Source organism: Lissotriton helveticus, chromosome 2_1 (assembly GCF_964261635.1).
Source record: "Lissotriton helveticus chromosome 2_1, aLisHel1.1, whole genome shotgun sequence".
NCBI lineage: Eukaryota > Metazoa > Chordata > Amphibia > Caudata > Salamandridae > Lissotriton > Lissotriton helveticus.
The window spans coordinates 1,063,956,496-1,063,974,112 of NC_136059.1; the positions used below are offsets into that span (position 1 = coordinate 1,063,956,496).

General features: G+C 41.8%; 1 protein-coding gene across 3 annotated transcripts in view; it reads right to left on the bottom strand.

The window, feature by feature from the left end:
* Nucleotides 1-17,617, bottom strand: part of GCNT1 (glucosaminyl (N-acetyl) transferase 1) — a 132,320-nt gene that overhangs the window by 68,049 nt on the left and 46,654 nt on the right. Inside the window, exon 2 of one of the 3 annotated variants that reach the window (XR_013607105.1) lies at nt 9,463-9,566. The exons of the other annotated variants lie outside the window; for them this stretch is intronic. The gene's annotated coding sequence lies outside the window, so the exon portion shown is untranslated. Of the gene's footprint in view, nt 1-9,462; nt 9,567-17,617 lie in introns of those variants that run through there. 3 annotated transcript variants of the gene reach the window in all.

The window sequence follows — 17,617 nt, forward strand, 5'->3', positions numbered from 1 at the left end:
GACATGGAGGGGGCTACCTAAGGAGCCGGGACCTCTGACCTAATGGTGCGCGCAAACTGGCAATGACGTGTTACTAGGAGAAGCTGGGGGCCACGAACTCTGTGCTAGGAGCAGAGACTGAAGTCTGGAGAGTCAGGGCGACATGTACCTAAGCAGTATCTAGTATCTGATGTTTTGAGAACATGTTGATATGAACTAAGAGTCAGGAGGGGAGAGGCTAACGGACTCTAAGACTGGAGCATGCATTATTCTACATGTAGTGCGTGATGAAGAATATTAAATGAGCATTAATACAGTATTTCTCTAACGTGGAGACGTAAAGGCTAGACAATGACGGAAACTATTGATGCAGTTCAGTAGCTTAGGAATGCAGAGAAGGAGGACTGAACTGATAACTGGAATCATAACATACTCTTGGCAGACTCAGAGGCAGAGCCAGGCTGAGCCGGGCACTGCGAGGCAGGAAGTAAGTGAAGGGTCGAGGATACAGGTGGGGGCTGTATCGCTCCTCAGCGAGGCTTCAGGAGACAGGAGACAGGAGCTGAATCTGGTGTCCAGGCCCTTCTGAGGCCTAGAAACGGGGACTTTACAATGGAATAACGTGCACACTGAGAAACGTGGCAACGTAACTTTACATAGGCCTGATATTCGTAGTATTCACGAGAACTGGAAACTAACATACTAGAGGTGGACTCAACTGTAATTGCGTCTTTAATCGGTACATAGGGAATACATATGCATATTAATCATGCACAGATAACATATGATGGAGGACTCGTAGGGACACAGAACATGGCAAAATTTACTTTTCCACAGAAGAGACCAAGACAACTGAGCTCAAGACAGGTTGCTATTAGTGATCGGTCAATACATGCCCAGGTCGGTAAAATAAGAATAAATCATATGTAGAAGTAGGCCGCGTCATTTAATGTGGAGCATTTCTTCGTTGTGCATCAATGGAGGAACACATTGGCCACCCCTACTTGTAAAAACAACTGAGTAACTCATTGGAGATAAATTGTCAACTTTACTTGTTGTCTAGCAAGGCTCTTGTAGGATATTTTAACTGAACCCATTTGAACAACTTGAACTGGTGAACTACTTGTATCAACCTTCACCACTCTGTTTGAATTGTGGCCACAATCTGATTCAGTATTAAGTCTTGCTCTGCACCATCCTCTGTGAAATTACCAGAAAACGTTTTAAGAAGCAGTGCTGAAGGATAAGCTGGACTCCACCTACAAATTGATCTTATCTACAGGATTTTGATTGGCGCTTCTGCTGAAAATTAGTGCCTGTACTGCATCTTTCACCTGGTTAGAAAGCTTATGCTCAATACAGTAGGCCCGAGATGGTCCCTGTGACAAGCCAACAATAACGTCTATAAGCCCGATTGGTCCCTCTGGAAAAGATACTTCTATGCAATAGGTCTAATCTGTTTTTTTCATGTAATATTATGGCAGAAGCATTAGGCATGACTAACTTATTGTGAAATGCATGTGTCAAAGCGGACAGGCCCCAAGGGAAAGTTATTACACCACATTAAAGCATATGTAGACTGGTATTTTAGTACATGGAAGCTCACAGACTACCACAGAAGGCATGGGTTTTGGTGTTAGTTATTCCCTCTGACAAACCCCTTGTGGTAGAAGGTTTTCATGGTGAAAATCCTTCTTAGGCCTCTTCATTGGAGAGGTTGTATATTGGTTTGCCAACAGTTGTTTTGTACACATTTATAATTTTACAACTTTATGCCTAATAGCTATTTTGCAGGAACGTTTATTCTCAATACAACAGGCCTGCCTGAGCTGGTTATTGAAACAAGCCAGTGATCATGCCTTTGGGCCGGATTAGTTCATTGGTCAAAGTTATGTCTGATGTCACAGATTTGATCTGTCGATTACAAAACTTTCTGACAATAAGTAGTGGGGCTAAAGTAATTATTCCTCCGAATATCCCAAAAAGAAACAGTGCCTCATTACATGCATCTCTAAACAGTGAGACACACTAATAGGGTTAAACAAGCATTGGCATAGCCAATAGGTCTCGCCTTTGGGACCTTATAAGTGTTTAGCCATGCAACACTTGATGTTGTTGCACCAAGGACATTGTGCTGCATAACTAAATACTTATAAGGTCCCAAAGGCGAGACCTATTGGCTATGCTAATGCTTGTTTTTTTTGTGATCAATTTATTGAAATGTTTCACATGGTCACAATACAAAATCACAGCTTAGTGAGTGATGAAATAAGGCAGGCTTAGGATTACATTACATTAGGACCGTGGAATGCACCCACAAAAGGTCTAGAGTAAGTTAGCGGATACAGCATTGCACGACTTATCATATGGTCATATATTGTAATTACGAAAAAAGAGAGGGAGGAGATGAAAGAAATACCTCTAGCGCAGGCAGTCAGTGCGTTGATGTAATAACCATGACATTTTACATCAAATATGTTTATAACTAATTACCCGTGAGCAACCAGTTAGCTCTAAGGAAATAGGAGTGTTTATTGGGGGGTAAAAAGGAAACCGCTCTTATCGCTGCTTCTGCCAACCTAACCACTTGTGTCATTTGTTCACCATATATCAGGGGTATGTATAGGCCCTGTAATATTCGGCAGTGGGAATTCAAGCACTTCAAATATGTGTATGACTTCAAACTCTTATTTTAGTAGCAAATACAAGGCGTTATTTTTTACCATTTACTTGTACTGCTTCTTTCCTTTGCCCAAATGCGTTTCTGTGCCTTTTATTTTTAAATTAATTAATATTGTGAATGCCATCTAGTTCCTGATAGAGGATTGGCCAAAAGGCGATTGTGAGCTTTTCCTTTTTTTGTAACACTAATGAATGTTTTATGTTGCATTACCTTTATTTCCATCGTTTTTTTATCCAGTATAGTAGAAAAAATATTGAATATCACACATTAGTTTCCCTGATCTTTATACCTAAACAAAGATTGGCACTCTCGGCTGCAGCTGGTTTGCCTCCACTACGGTGATGGCCGCTGTTGGGTTGTGACCTGGGCAGGCGCCCAAATTCAGCTCGGTCTCCTATGCAGTTTGCGATAGAAACTTGGAAGGAAAAGTAATGCGGTTGTAAAACTGGATTTGATGTTGCACTTCCTCTTGCAGGAGGACCTTTCAGCAACCCCTTCTAATCACAATTTTGATTTGTTGAGCCTAAATATAGGCTAAGAATGAACTACTGATAGGAATGGCCTAGAAAGGTTTAAGAAACAAGCATTGGCCGCGCAACGCAGGAAGCTTCTAATGTAAAAAAAACGCTAGTGATGCGCGAGCGCACGTTGTTTATCTTTGTAAACTGGTGCATTCCGTAAATGTTTATGGACCGCAAGGGGAGAGGTGAGGGGCAATGGAGGCGTTGGTGGGGGGGGAGAAGTCAATAGAGACAAACAATGTTGAGTGGGCAGGTGAGGGACCGAGGAGCCTGAGGCGGGGGAGAATAATAAAAAGGAAGCTGGAAGGGAGGCAGATTGCAGCTGTGCGCTTGAACGCAAGCGCTAAGCCAGCCAAAGCAGCTTGTAGCACTTTTCAAAGCCCCTACTAAATGTCTCGCTGGCTCTAGCGAGATTTAAAAACACATCTCGCTGGCAGACTTTTTCGCAATTCAGACCAGATGAAAAACTAGATTAGATTGTAAAATCGATACAAGAAGAAACTCGATTTGGATATATAAAGTGTGTGGTGCAAATAGGGAATACTCAATTGGGATCTGAGAAAAAAAATAAAAACGTGCGGACAAAACACAGGAAACTGGGGTCTAAAGAAGCCCAAGACGTTACGGTTCTTTTTCTAAATGTCTCCACACATTGTTTAACAAGTGAATTTGACTGTAACTAATATTGTTGACCCAACCACCCATTACTACAATTGCAGCTTCCACCCATCGTTCTGAAATGCAGCCCCTTCCACCTGTGCTCACAGGGACAGATGAAGAATGCCACTAAACTTACCAAGTCACTTAGGCATATTTATGCTTTTTATTTAGGTTGATTAAAGATTTAAAAGGAGGTCATTAAGGGTCCGTTGGTTCTGAAGACTTTAAACAGTGAACACTATTGTTTAATCAGGTCACCATGGCCTGTCCATATTTGGATAATATATATTTTTTTTTTTTACAAGGATCACTGCGCACTGTGCCCTATCTCGGGTTAAAACAAACATCCCTGGCTCTAAATAGTTACATTTTATTTCAACAACAGGCAGCAGCAAAAGTTGCAAAATAAATGGCTGTCTGTTCGGATGAACGTTGCCGTGATAGAAGTGCGGAAAACTTCATCTGGGGTGTCAGTAATACCGGTTAAAGAACATTTGGCTAGTGGAAAACAGTTTTTCCACTTAACAGACAAATGATGTATACCATTTTTTTTCTTTTTCGTTATGTGCTAACATCTTTGCAATTCAGGTACATGCTTTTTCCCGTGGTTATACTATCAATCCATCAGCAGTTGCAATCCATTGATAAGATGTATATGGTGTGGAGTCTAAAAAACGTTGTGTTATTAAAAACAAAAGGGCTACCCAGTGAAAATTAAAACGTTTCTCTCACCCGATTTTATATCATCAAGAATCACCAACACCAAAGCCTCTGAATATCCCTTTGATGGGACATTTCCATCCCGTGGGATTTGTTTGATGAGCAAAATAACCGTGGGGTGGTACAGGGGCGTAACACAGGCCCCCGCAGCCCACGCGGTGCGGGGGGGCCCCTAGCTCCAAGGGGCCCCCTCAGCACTGAACTGTGGCCGGGAGAGCTCCTGATTGAGCCCGGAGGGGGCCCCCCTAAGTACCGTGCAGGGAGGCCCCCTCACTTTTCGTTACGCCAGTGGGGTGGGATGCTGCCTAAAGTAATTACCCGTGGCTGAGATTATTTCAAGTATTCCATCCATCACTTTTTGTACACTTTAGTGTGTGGCCCTAAGTGGGACAGACACGTCTAGACAAATGGGTCCAATGCACACTGCGTCACTAGAAGCAAGCTAGATCTTCCAGAGGATTCTTACTAGAGTGAAACAGGTCCTGGGTTGCTTGTGTCCCGGTTCAGGGAAGAACTGACCTGGCACTTCCTGGTCTGGATGGTTTCCCATTGAAGCAGGGTCAATTCTGATTTGCATATGGCTGGGTCCTATCTGCGGTGGCATGGTGTGTAAAATGACGATGGACTTGGACGCGGCCCAAGTAATTACCAGTGGATGAGATTAATTCAAGCATTTCTGTACACCTTTGTTTGATGACGTTTGGTTGGGTTGTAAAACCCCATGCAGCAGCACTTCCCGATGGCCCCTCCAATATGTAGAGGGCATGCAGTAGGAGTACCACACAGAAGCACTATGTATTATTATTGTTGATGGATAAGATTTATTTCTGGATCAATTTCTGGTGTTTCTCTGGTTTTAAATTTGTTTATTTCTTTTCTTAAGGCGTCATAAACAAGTATAACCACAACTTCACTTCAACCCTTGATTTTGTCACTGAATATACATGCAGATGTGCCGTGTAATATGCTATTCATTACCATTGTTGAGTGTGGGAGGGTTCATGGCTCTGGAGAGAAACTTCTAGAGCAGCGCAGCGGTTCCCAACCTTTTTAGAATCACACCCCACTTTTTAGAACAAACTTTCATAACCCACCTACCTTTAATGGACATGAGGCAGGACTATTTTTTAATGTAACTAACATATTGTGTGGCAGCAACTGACATTTTCAGGCAGCACATTTTCAACTGAAATGGCCACTAAATGTGCACAGACATATCGCTTTACTGATAAAACTACATAGAACATAAATGATAATGTGTGGAAATCGTGTTTCTGTGAATATTTATCATTTGTGCATCATCAAGTAAGTATCTGGATTAATTTTGATCCTATTAAGATCTGTGTCCAGCACAATTTAGAATTACAACAAGAGTTCTTCATTTTTACTTTCTTACCTGCTGGATGCATACAGTCGGTTTACAGTAGTTACATTTGGTTGTGTATTGGAAAAAGCAACATCCTACATGGTCACATAATTCACTTTAAAAACACCTCTCGCATTGCAGTCCCAGAAAGAAAAGCAAACACCATTCCTCATGTTAAAATAATAAAGCAGTCTGACATATGACTTCTGTCTTTGGATCACAGCAAATGTGACAAGTTAAACTTAGAAATTAAAGGCATGTTTATTTATTGCTCTGACTTTCACATCCCACCAAAATAAGCCTAGGACCCATTTTTGTGGAAACACTGCTCTAGGGGTCAGGGGGATTACCCATTCCTCAACAATGGTAATAAAAGCAGATTATGTTCTGCATATATGGTTTATGCCATGTCATTTTATATTGTTTGTTTTGAAATATATAATTAAGCAACACCAGGATGCAGGGGCTTAAAACAACGCAGTACATTAAATCACATTGAAGAGGCTTTCTCTTCATACAGAGAGTTGTTTTCATGGATAAAGTAAACGCAATATTCAAATCTGTCATTTCGTAAACAATGATTTTCTCATGTAAAATTTGCTGGAGTGACATATTAGACTGAAATTTAATCTGTATATGGTTGTAATACATTTGTGAATGTGACTTTTTTTAGTACAACTACCCTAAATAAAGTGTTATTGACCACATTTATTTTCACTGCCATGGTGCATATGCAGGTACACACTTCATCCTAAAGTTTTTTAACAGTTTTAATAATGGACAATAACATCGGACTAAAAATGAGTTTCTGATTAGGAAGTTTTCATGGAAGTGACACATCGCGTTAGGATATTGAAGGCTAAACGGGCCAACATAGCGAAAAATGTGTTGTGCGATCCTTGGTAAACGTTGGATAGCATGTTCTTTGCAGGAAGAAGATTGTCATAGGTGTATAGGTATATTTATCCCGGATGAACGTCTCTTAAAGGGACGAAAACCGTTTGCTGGGCTGGAAACTAATGTGTGAAGAACAAAAAAATCTTAGGAATTAATTAATACACAGGAGCCATAAAGTTGACTGAATGAAGAACATCTGTCCTGCCAGACTGATTTGCACTATTTTGTTACAAGTTACAATTAACTACTAATTGTCCAAGTGATATTTTGCAGCACTCCCTATGTTGGTTAGAATTGATTTACAAATAGGCAGGGCTCATGAGCCAGGCGGACAACTAGAGCCAAATTTTGAGGGGGTGGGGGGTGAAAAAGATTTTTGGGGGCTAATTCTTCCAGCCGTAACCAAAGTGGCTGTAAGAAGTGGTGAAAACATAATAAAAGCCTAATTTACAAGTAAATGGCCTTTAACAGACGTGTGAAGTACTCGGGTGCAGCTGCAATTAGACGTCGCCAGCCCGCGAAGGGGGGGGGCTGAAGCCCCGTGAGCCCAATGGGTGCAGCGCGCCTGTCATGAGCAGTAGGATCCTGTGAGGTGAAGCGCCACCTTTTTCAGTGATAAACTACTATTGCTTGTGTGGTCCAGTGGGGCTATAACTGCTCTCCTTGGAGTTTTCCGTTTACACGCAGCCTCAACTGATAAACGGAATGAACGTTTACTGTGAAAACATTGCTAAGGCAATAACTTGGAAAGTGATTAGCGGGAGAGAAACCGTACTTGTGTAAATGAAAAATAATTAAAGTAGAATGGATCAGAAAATAGTTTGAGACACTGAATTGTCAAAAAGCGCTTCAACATAAAAAAAGTTAGGAAAAAATAAATAAATAAATGGAGTGTTTTATTCTGATAATCCCAATGTGCGAGTCCCTCAGTCAAACATGCAGAATCGCTATTTAGGCAATATCCTTACTCTGAGGTGTAGGTTCTTTAAATAGGGTCAAGGTGATAAATGGTGTGCAGATGGTGAGGCGAAAAGTTTACTTTCTACAGGAATTTTTTTCTGTAAACTTCGTTTTAACTTGCTAATATTATAGCATACTATAAACAAGGGTCTTGTCCTAAGGAACACCCAGTTACGAAGCACTGCAAAGCATTTACAATCAGTGTGTGGCGTCTGTGTCGCTTAGTTTATCAGCGTACTTTGATTCACTGTTTACTGTTCTGCACCAGCAAAACTTTAGCAAGCACTGAAAATGCAATAGGTCTCACATTTGTTGGAGTTGAAGTGATTGGCATTAAAAATGCCAATGTTTTATAACCTAGCCAAGTTGCAGGGTGCAGTACCAGATGTGGCCAAAAATGTATTAGAATGCTGAAATGCACTATACATTGTTTTCCATGAACCAACCACAGACTAAGTGATGAATTATTGCTACTCCTACTGTTGTTGCCAGAAGGCTTCTAACCCTTAAAGTTCCAGTTACATATATGTGAATGCACTTCTATATGCATGAAAGCATTATCTTAGACGTTAAACGCAGGCAGGGCTATAAGTGGTCCGAGTACTGCCGGTGCTCAGTTCTTAAAAGCAGGTGCTGAGACGGGTTCTCTATCGGGCTCTCCCTTTTTGCACTCACCCTTAGGATGAAAAAAATATTTAACTCTAAAGCAGTACCACACTTCACTACCTTTGGTATAACTTCAAAGAGACTCGTTATAGTTCTTTCACAGTCCCACCACTTCAGAACTGAAGGATTTTCAATATGCTATACTACGAAGCTATGGTTGTTGCTTATTTGTGTTATGCAATTAACAACCATTGAAAAAACAATAGTACTGGCTTGTTTTAAGTGCTATCAACATAGAATTTCTGCTCACGTGCTTTTAAGCCATGCCCTTAAGTACATCGGCCATGCCCCCTTGGGACCCGCCCACCCAGTTTTTTCATTCCACTTAAAGCCCTGACTGCATGCCTGACCGCTGTGGGACACCTGCTTGACCACTACACTGGGATCACCTGCATGCCCGTTTATCCACTTCAGTGCATATTGCAAGGCAGCTCGCTGCAAAACTTTGTAGAACAGACTGCGACACAGCTTGCAAGACAAACCACATCACAGATGTGTGAAACAGCACTTCCAACATAACTCCATACGCGTTTTAGAAAGCATTGTATAAAGACTACCACGATACAATGCATGTTCATGCAATAAATAGAGCCTGCAGGAAGCATCGCTCAATACGGACTTGTTAATGTCGCGCTCAGATGTCAACGCGTTGCGGTCATCAGCAATCAAACCTTGGTGCCTTTCCATGGCAGCTTAGATCATTTCGGTTTGATTTCCTCACCTGAAGTAATTGCCTCCCTTCTTGTTTTACAGTGTTGCAGGTTTGCAGTAGGAGTCAGACTGTGAGAATTTGAACGCGGGGGGCTGTTGGACAACAAACACTGCGCAAGAGGAGTGTTCCTGCAGGAACAACCCAGTTCTGACAATAAAAAAACCTAATGTGCAAGATAGAAACAAGGAAAACATCTCCCTCCACAGCGGACACATAGGCACAGCTGTGGCAATCAACGTTATTATTTGCAAATTAAATAATACAGAGCTTTCCAGTTAATAGCTAAAGAATTCCAGACTAGACCGTCCAATGGACCGTATACAGCGTACCCACCAGGAGACGCACAGGTTTTCTCCCAAATGGTGCATGTGTTTCTCGAAATGGGGCAGCCCAACGCCTTCCCTCCAGGTAAGAAAACGTCTTTATATTAATGCTGATGGTAATGACTGGTCTTGCAATTGCTTCCACATTATGAGCGATAAGTTATTGTAGAAACAGTGACTGTTTTGGAAATGTTTATACGCATCTGATCCATGTGGTATTGTCAGTCTTGGGTGTTCTGATTGAGTTTACTGGACAAGCAAGCATGACCTGTGGCGATTAGCCGGACTTCAGGGCTGAAGGGTGCTCACTTGGCTAATGCCTGCAATGAATACAATTATTCTACCTTGCGGTGTCACCCTAACCTTCAGTGCACCGGGTGCTCCATAACCAGCTCCTTTCCAACGCGCACAAAAATCTTGCACCAAATGGCGAAATTAAAAACCTACAATATATTGGGCACCTAAAAAGGTAACACCGAACTGATCCAGGGTTCCGTTCGCTTCGTCCTGACACGAGACGGAATGCTGTTCTCTTTCAATAGTAAGCCATGGAGACATCAACATGAGGGAAGAGGGCGGCATGATGGTTTAGTGAATAACAGTTGCTTGAATGAATGGATGCTTCGATTTTAAGGCTGTACAGAAAATGCCTGGGCTCTTTCAGTGCTCTGCGAGAGCAGTGGTTTAGGTTGTTTAAATCAACAGAATTCCTGGAAAGTCTTGCTTCGTTTCCCGGATGAAATAAGCATTTGCAAGCACTAGGTCTAGCATTAGGAAAAATGTGAGCTATTGGTGTTGCAAATTTTAATGTCTATTTTTTCATTTAAAATTATGCCATCAGTAGCATAGTAAGAAAAGTACTTCCACAAATGGAGGAAAGGGTGCAGTACCACAGGCTGTTACCAGGTATGCCACAGGCATCTAGTAACTGCCTGTGGTAGTGCATCCTTTCCCCAAGACCCAACATTTGAATTCCATTTCCCAGTGGCTTAGGGAGCGAGCAAGATTTTTGTCCTTCATTGGTGGATTTTTAAAATTGTATTGCAAAGGCTACAAAAGCCTAAAAACAAATTGCTTGAAAATGCTTGCACTCTGTTTTTAAGCCACTGGGTAATGGAATTCCTAGATTAGGTATCATTGAAAGAGTACAGTGTCCAACAGACACCTAGTAACAGCCTGTGGTACTGCATCCTTTCCTTAAGCCCTAATATTGAAATTCTATTACCCAGTTGCTTAAGGAACGAGCGCAAGCATTTTGTTTTTAGGCTTTTGTAGCCTTTGCAGTATGCCACGCTTTAACTTTACATGTTTAAAGTTAAAATGTGCTGTGATGTCAATAAATACAATAAAAGACTGGTGGCCGCCATATTAAAAGGTAATGCAGACAATTATGTAAAAACTGCTGCCCACCTTTGTTGTGCATTTACTTTTTTAGCAATGACGGAATGGCGCTTCAACTTTCAACATTTGAAGTTGAAGTGCATCATACCGAAAATGCTATAAAAGCCAAACAAATGCTTGCGCATGAATCTATAAAAAAAACATCCAGAGTAACACATGTAACAGGGGCAGTCCACATGGGAGGCTACAACAGGAGAAAGGGAGGTAGTACTAAGCATATTGACGAATCAAAAGTCACCATTTACAAAAGGACAGTAACAGTAGCCAAGTGAAAAGACGGACGGGAAATGGGCGGAGCTCAAAGTACATACCTGAATATAGCCAATCTCGAAGAGACAGCGCTAACGCTGCCTAAGCGAACCCTAAAAAAAGTGTAAGCATAAGTGAGTGCAGGCCAGTTATGGAGCCTCTAATATAAGGGTGCAATGGCTGGGGAGGAGGTTGCGATCCTTTGACCCCAATGTAATGCCAGAAAAAGTCAATAAAAAGGCCTCTTCTGATGCAGTGATTACTGGGCTAGAGTTCACACCATGAACAATGTCAATGTCAATGTAGTTGAGCTTATATAGCGCACAGCTACCCGCAGTGGGTTTCCCGGCGCTTGCTTAGGGAACCCTTCCTGGTATTCCCCTGTGAGATAGCAGGGTATCCACAAGGTGAAAGTCAGGCATCCCGCCGCGAGGGGCCGTTGTGGAGATTAAGCAAGCTATTGCCCAGAGTCGCAGAGTGTGAACCCGTGAGTCGAGGAGGCACCGGGGCGAGAATTATCGAGTCCGTGGAATTTTTAGCCCAAGACCCGCCGAGGCGGGGAATTGAACCCTGGTCCAGGACCGATCTCAGCTTCCGGGTCTGCTGCCTCTAACCCCTGAGCCACACTTCTCCACGAACAAAAGGCTGTTCAGGAACAAAAGGCTGTTCCTGAACAGGGACACATGCGAACACCTCAACATATAAGTGAGGTACTCTCCCCTGTAAAGACTGAAATAGCTATGAATTCCACAGCGCCTTTAGTTACACAATCAGTTTCTTTGAAAGTGGTGGAGAAATATATTTGAAGGGCAAAAGGTGCAGACAGTCACATCTAGCGTTTTATCACAAAATATCTGTAGTCTCACAAGAATTGATTGTGCAGACTGTGAATCCAGATGAAAATTTTGGAAAAATCAGAAAGGTACATACGAACAGGCGAATACCTCATACAGTAGCAAAGAGCTTTATTTAACACTGCAATTGTAAATGAGGTTGGCATGACATAAAATTAAGATTGCTGATATAGCTGACAGGGCGGGTGACAAGTAGGTTGGTAAGACATTGTTTTTATGATATGAAGCAATGGCGTGGGATGAATTTTGAGGACTGCTTTGAATCATACCACACATGTGGTGCTGCGTGTGTGTGTGAGAGAGAATGGAGGCTTTTCCACAGGCAGAGAGAGGTAGCATCTTTTGCAATATAAATGTTTATGAATAAGAAACATGAAAGGAAACACATTAGAAGTATCGTTTATTATTGCAGACCATGATCTTTGGACCACCAGAGTAGGTCTTCATGTGAGTAATGCAGTCAAGCTGACCTTCTAGTCTCATTAAAAAAGTTTCTTTGATACCCCACTATGGGTCAGGGAGCATCGTATAAATGAAAATCCATTTCTGCTAAACAATTGCGGCAGTGGGGATGGGCACTGCAATTGGTCCTCAGCATTTACATCAGAATTTGTGCTGCATATCCCTAGGATGCTTTAAACTGCTTACTTCTTCAAACCTACTTTCACTGCATAAATATCAAAGAAAAGTTTCCACAGAGCCAAAGAGTGGCACCTTTACAAGTTGCTATAAGGCTTCAGAATAAGATCTGTTTTTTCAAATCATTTCGAGAAGATGGGCCCTGTGCATGCATTTGAGTTCTCATTTGCAATCCCTGAAATAGGTCAAATAAGGACACTGCTTGCACTGGGCTTCCGCAGGGATCTTCTCTGTACACAGGATATGGTAGAGGAACAGCGTCATGCTAGAGCGCTGCTTGGGCAAAAAGGGTCCAGGAAACTCATGGTTATGGAAACAGTTGATAAGGAGCACTTCCCAGAGAAAGTAACAAATGCAGCACTGTTTATTACATTTAGAAACCTTTGAAAAAAATATGATATTTTAACCCATATTGATCATTGGCCAAAGAAGAGCGCATACTTATTTTTGCCAACACCATTTGCTGGAGATCCAGTTATGTGTCTATCAAAGCAATTGCGCCCTTATGATTGACTGCATAAACAAACAATCTTACTTTGAACTGTTTGTGAAAGGGCTGGATAGGACATGATTCACATCAAATTAGTTCACACCTGGAATTCAAACCACTTAAGAACAAATGAAGTGCAGTACGAAGCGTTATATAAAAGGTATTAAATCTAATTTATCTGCAAGAACAACAACGACTACCACAACCAGTCAGACTGTCCCAAGCACCTTCAACCTTTGGCGTGACGAGACTCCCTGACAAATAGCTTTCAAATGCACTAGGTGGAAGCACGCAAAGCACGCATTTTATAATAAGCCGCTGAAAGACGTACATGAACTTTTACGCTGCCCGTTGAGATCTCATTCTAAAACACACACACATTTTATAATATATACACACACACACACACACACCCACACACACCCTCCTCGTGGTGTAGTTGTAGAAAACGGTTTCATGCTGACTTAAAACTAGATGCAACAGTACAAAGCAGAGCACAGCAACTTTACCATCTATACGTGCCGGAACAGTGTAGGTTTCTTAGATGTTATAACAAACCAGGAAAACAGGGTGTGGTATCCTTCACTCTGTTCTCCCACCCTAGCATTACTGTCTCTCTATGTTCCATTGCAGAATGCTGTTGCTTAGAATCTTATGTTTACTGACAAGCCATTTGGCAGCTGCTCTTTGGTGGATGAGGTCTCTAGTTATGGATCTACATTAAAACATCTTTGGTTTACACTTCTGATGTCCTGCTCCTCATTTGAACCTTGTCAACTCATTTTGGCGACGATTGGACCTACTGCACATCTAGAGACCTCAACTCAACTCGTCACTATTCTCCCTCTTTGGATGAATTTGAACTCTTTCACAGCTGCTTCAAGCCACAACCTATTTTTAGGTAACAGGTACTTTATTTCTAACTAAATTTCTATCGAATTTTGAATACCCCATCGCTTTTCCTTCAATTTGGAGAATCCTAAAGGAATCTTGTTTCTGTGTAACCACTCCTTTGATTTTCCGATTTAAAAACTTTGAGACTTTTAACCCCAATCCTACTAGCATTGTGTAGGTCACTTCGCATTAACTTTTAAACTGTTCCTCGTGTAAACTCAAAGAGCAATCCATTTCTTCTTCCCACCTTTTAACGGCACCCTCGCGCTGCTGCATCATTCAAACAGCGCCTGGCAACCATAAACTCACAGAGGACAGCTGCACTCCAACACGCGATCAGTTCTCTGCAACTACGCCATCACGACTGTGGTTCCTAACGTCATCGCGTGCATGTCTCATGCACCGTGCTGACGTCACCACGCTCCCTACGTTCTCCGCCATCTTGGAAAAGGCAGAAGCCGTCGGGTGAAACCGGCCTTCCAGTCAGCCGCAACTCGCAGCTCTTTGTTTTCTCGACGAGCTACAGCTGGTCTCTCTCTTCATTAATAAACTCACTTCTAATGCTGCTCCCGCTGATTAGCACAGCATTTCTGCAGCGGTTTCCTCTTCACTGATGAACTTGCGAATTGCCGATCCTGCTCCCGCTGATTGGCACAGCACGGTGTCTGACTAGTCAACTTTCCGACATCTCCTTACATCAAGTAAGCGGTTTGCCTTGCCGATCATACTTTCGCTGATTGGCACAGCACATCGAACTTCTCCTTGCTGAGCAATTTTGTGTCTTTTTCAGGTGTTACAGTATTCCATGTCAAACACTATTACTTAGGGTCATTTTGTCATTTAGTTTGGTGAAGTCATATTTAACCTGTTCCTTTCTTTTGTATAGTTGTTTCTCCTCAACATGCAGAATGTTACAGCTCCTCCGTTTTTTCTGTCTGAGCCCAGGGGATCCTCCCATCCCTTGGCTTAAATGGAAAAAAGTCTTTGCACACTACGCGAGGGTTTGTGGCACCTCACTCAGCGCAGAGAGGAAATCTTCCCTTTTTATGCACTGTTTGGGCTCTGAAGGGCAAGACGTCTTTGAAAATCTCCCAGAGTTAGACAACAGTTTTTCCTCTCTCAATGAATATAAAGTTTGCATTAAGAAAATGGATCTTCATTATCTACCTAAACTCAGTATGGTTTTAGAACGTTTTCACTTTGGTAAGAGGATGCAGAGACATGATGAAACAATTGAACAATATGTAACTGCTCTTCGTAAATTGGCCTCCACTTGCTCTTTTGCTGGCTCTCTTGATGAGCGTCTCAGAGATCAACTGAGGCTTGGTTCTACTCTTGAGAAAGCAAAAGATAACTTATGGCAAAAAGACAACCCTACCCTCCAAGAAGTAATAACGGCACTTAAATTACATGAACACTCTAATACGTGTTCAGAGGTTATTCGTAAAAGCAGTTCTGAAGAGAAGAAAGCAACCACTGAAGTTAAAGAAGTGAAGTCTTCCCAAAGTGTCTCTCATAAACCTTCTCTTGAATCTAGCATCTCTAGCGAAAACAAAAACTCAAATTCAAGTTTTAAACTGTCAAATGTAAAATGTTATCGATGTGGTAATATGGTACATCTTGCCAATGCCAAAGAGTGCCCAGGTTGGAAAATGACTTGTTCTGCTTGTAAAAGAAAGGGACACTCTACTAAATGTTGTAGATCAACCAAGGGTCAAAAGAAAGTGAGAGAAGTAGATATCTTTGATCAAACACAAAACGATTTTGTTGTTTCTCAAGTCAATACTTTTGATATGGACGGCCCCATAGAGAAAGTGCTAATTGACAACTGTTCAGTTGACATGTTGTTTGATTCAGGAGCCAGAATTACCTTAATACCCAAAACCTTCTATGAGAGGTGTCTTGATGGTAAAGTCAAATTACTCAAACCTGACATAATCCCCAAGGGCTATGGGGGTCAAATCATAAATCTCTTGGGGTATTTCATGGGCACGATTGATTTTAAGGGAAGAATCACAGCTGGGAAAATTTATATCCATGAAGGGTGATTCACTCATTAGTTGGGCACACCAAAAGGACCTTGGTGTTTATTTTGACCCCAACCAATCTCCTTCAGTATGTTTGAGAGATATACCTTCTTGTGTGGATGTTGTTTCGGATGAATGTCCCTGGGCAAGGAAATTTCCCAGAGTGTTCAGTAAAGATCTTGGTTGTCTAAAAAAATATCTTCATTTAATTAAGTTAAAGAGAGGCTCTGTTCCCAAAGTGGCCAAGGTTAGGAATGTTCCTGTTTTAGTACGTGACAGAATGAGGACCGAATTAGATAAACTAATAAGCAATGGTGTGATAGAAGAGGTGGAAGGCACAGAATGGGTTTCTCCAGTAGTGATGGCTCAGAAGACCAATGGTGAGGCAAGATTATGAATTGATATGAGAGAACTGAACAAGGCGATCGTTGTTGATCACTATCCACTACCCAATATAACAGAAATGTTATCTTCCTTAGGAGGTGCGGCATGTTTCTCAACATTAGATCTCTCCTCCGCTTATCACCAGGTCAGATTACACCCATCTGCCAGGATTTTACCACTTTCATCACTCCTTTCGGGACCTTTAAATTTCTCAGGATGCCTTTCGGCCTCATATCAGCGGCTTCCGTATTCCAAAGAGTGATGGAAGGTGTATTATTCGGCATTAAAGGTATAAAAATCTATCAAGATGACATACTGGTTCATGGCCTGAATCGTGCGGAACATGATGAAAGAGTTTCTCTGGTCTTAGAAAGGTTGAAGGATGCTGGTCTCACTCTTAGGCTTGACAAATGTAAACTTGGCGTAGAAACCATTGAATATCTTGGACATTTAGTTTCTAGCTCGGGAATCAAATCTAAACCCTCCTTGGTTGAAGCTATTTCTAATCTCAAATATCCTAGCTGTAAGGATGAATTGGTTAAATTCCTTGGAATGTCGGAGTTTTACAACAAATTTGTCCCAGGATTTGCTCAGAAGACTGAAAGAATGAGGTGCCTACTTAAGAAGGGAAAGAATTTCTGTGGGACAAAGGATGTAGTGATGAATTTGATCACATAAAGATGCGTCTTAGAAGTGCGCAGAATTTGGGTAGTTTTGATCCTGATGCGAGCTGCAAAGGTATTGGTGCGGTTCTACTTCAAAAAGGTGTGAAGATGGACAACACCATTTTATTCATTTCAAGACCATTAAGGGGTGCTGAATGCAATTACTCAGTAGTTGACAAAGAAGCCTTAGCCGTATATTGGGCAGTTCATAAACTTAAGAAATTTGTATGGGGTAAGAGCTTCACAGTCATTTCAGATCACAAGCCACTCAAGGAAGTCTTTGGTAAGAAGGGTCTAGATTGCATTTCTCACAGAATAAGGAAGTGGGTTGTGTCTTTGCAGGACTTTGAATTTAGTGTCTCTTACTTACCAGGCGCTAACAATGTGCTTGCAGACTGTTTATCCAGACTTACCGGCGATGAGGTACAGGACAACCCAGATGATTCTTCTTTTGACTTTGATGATCCCTTTGAGAACTTTAAAGTTTGTGTTGTCACACAGGGTGTTGTCACCGAGAGTGAATGGTT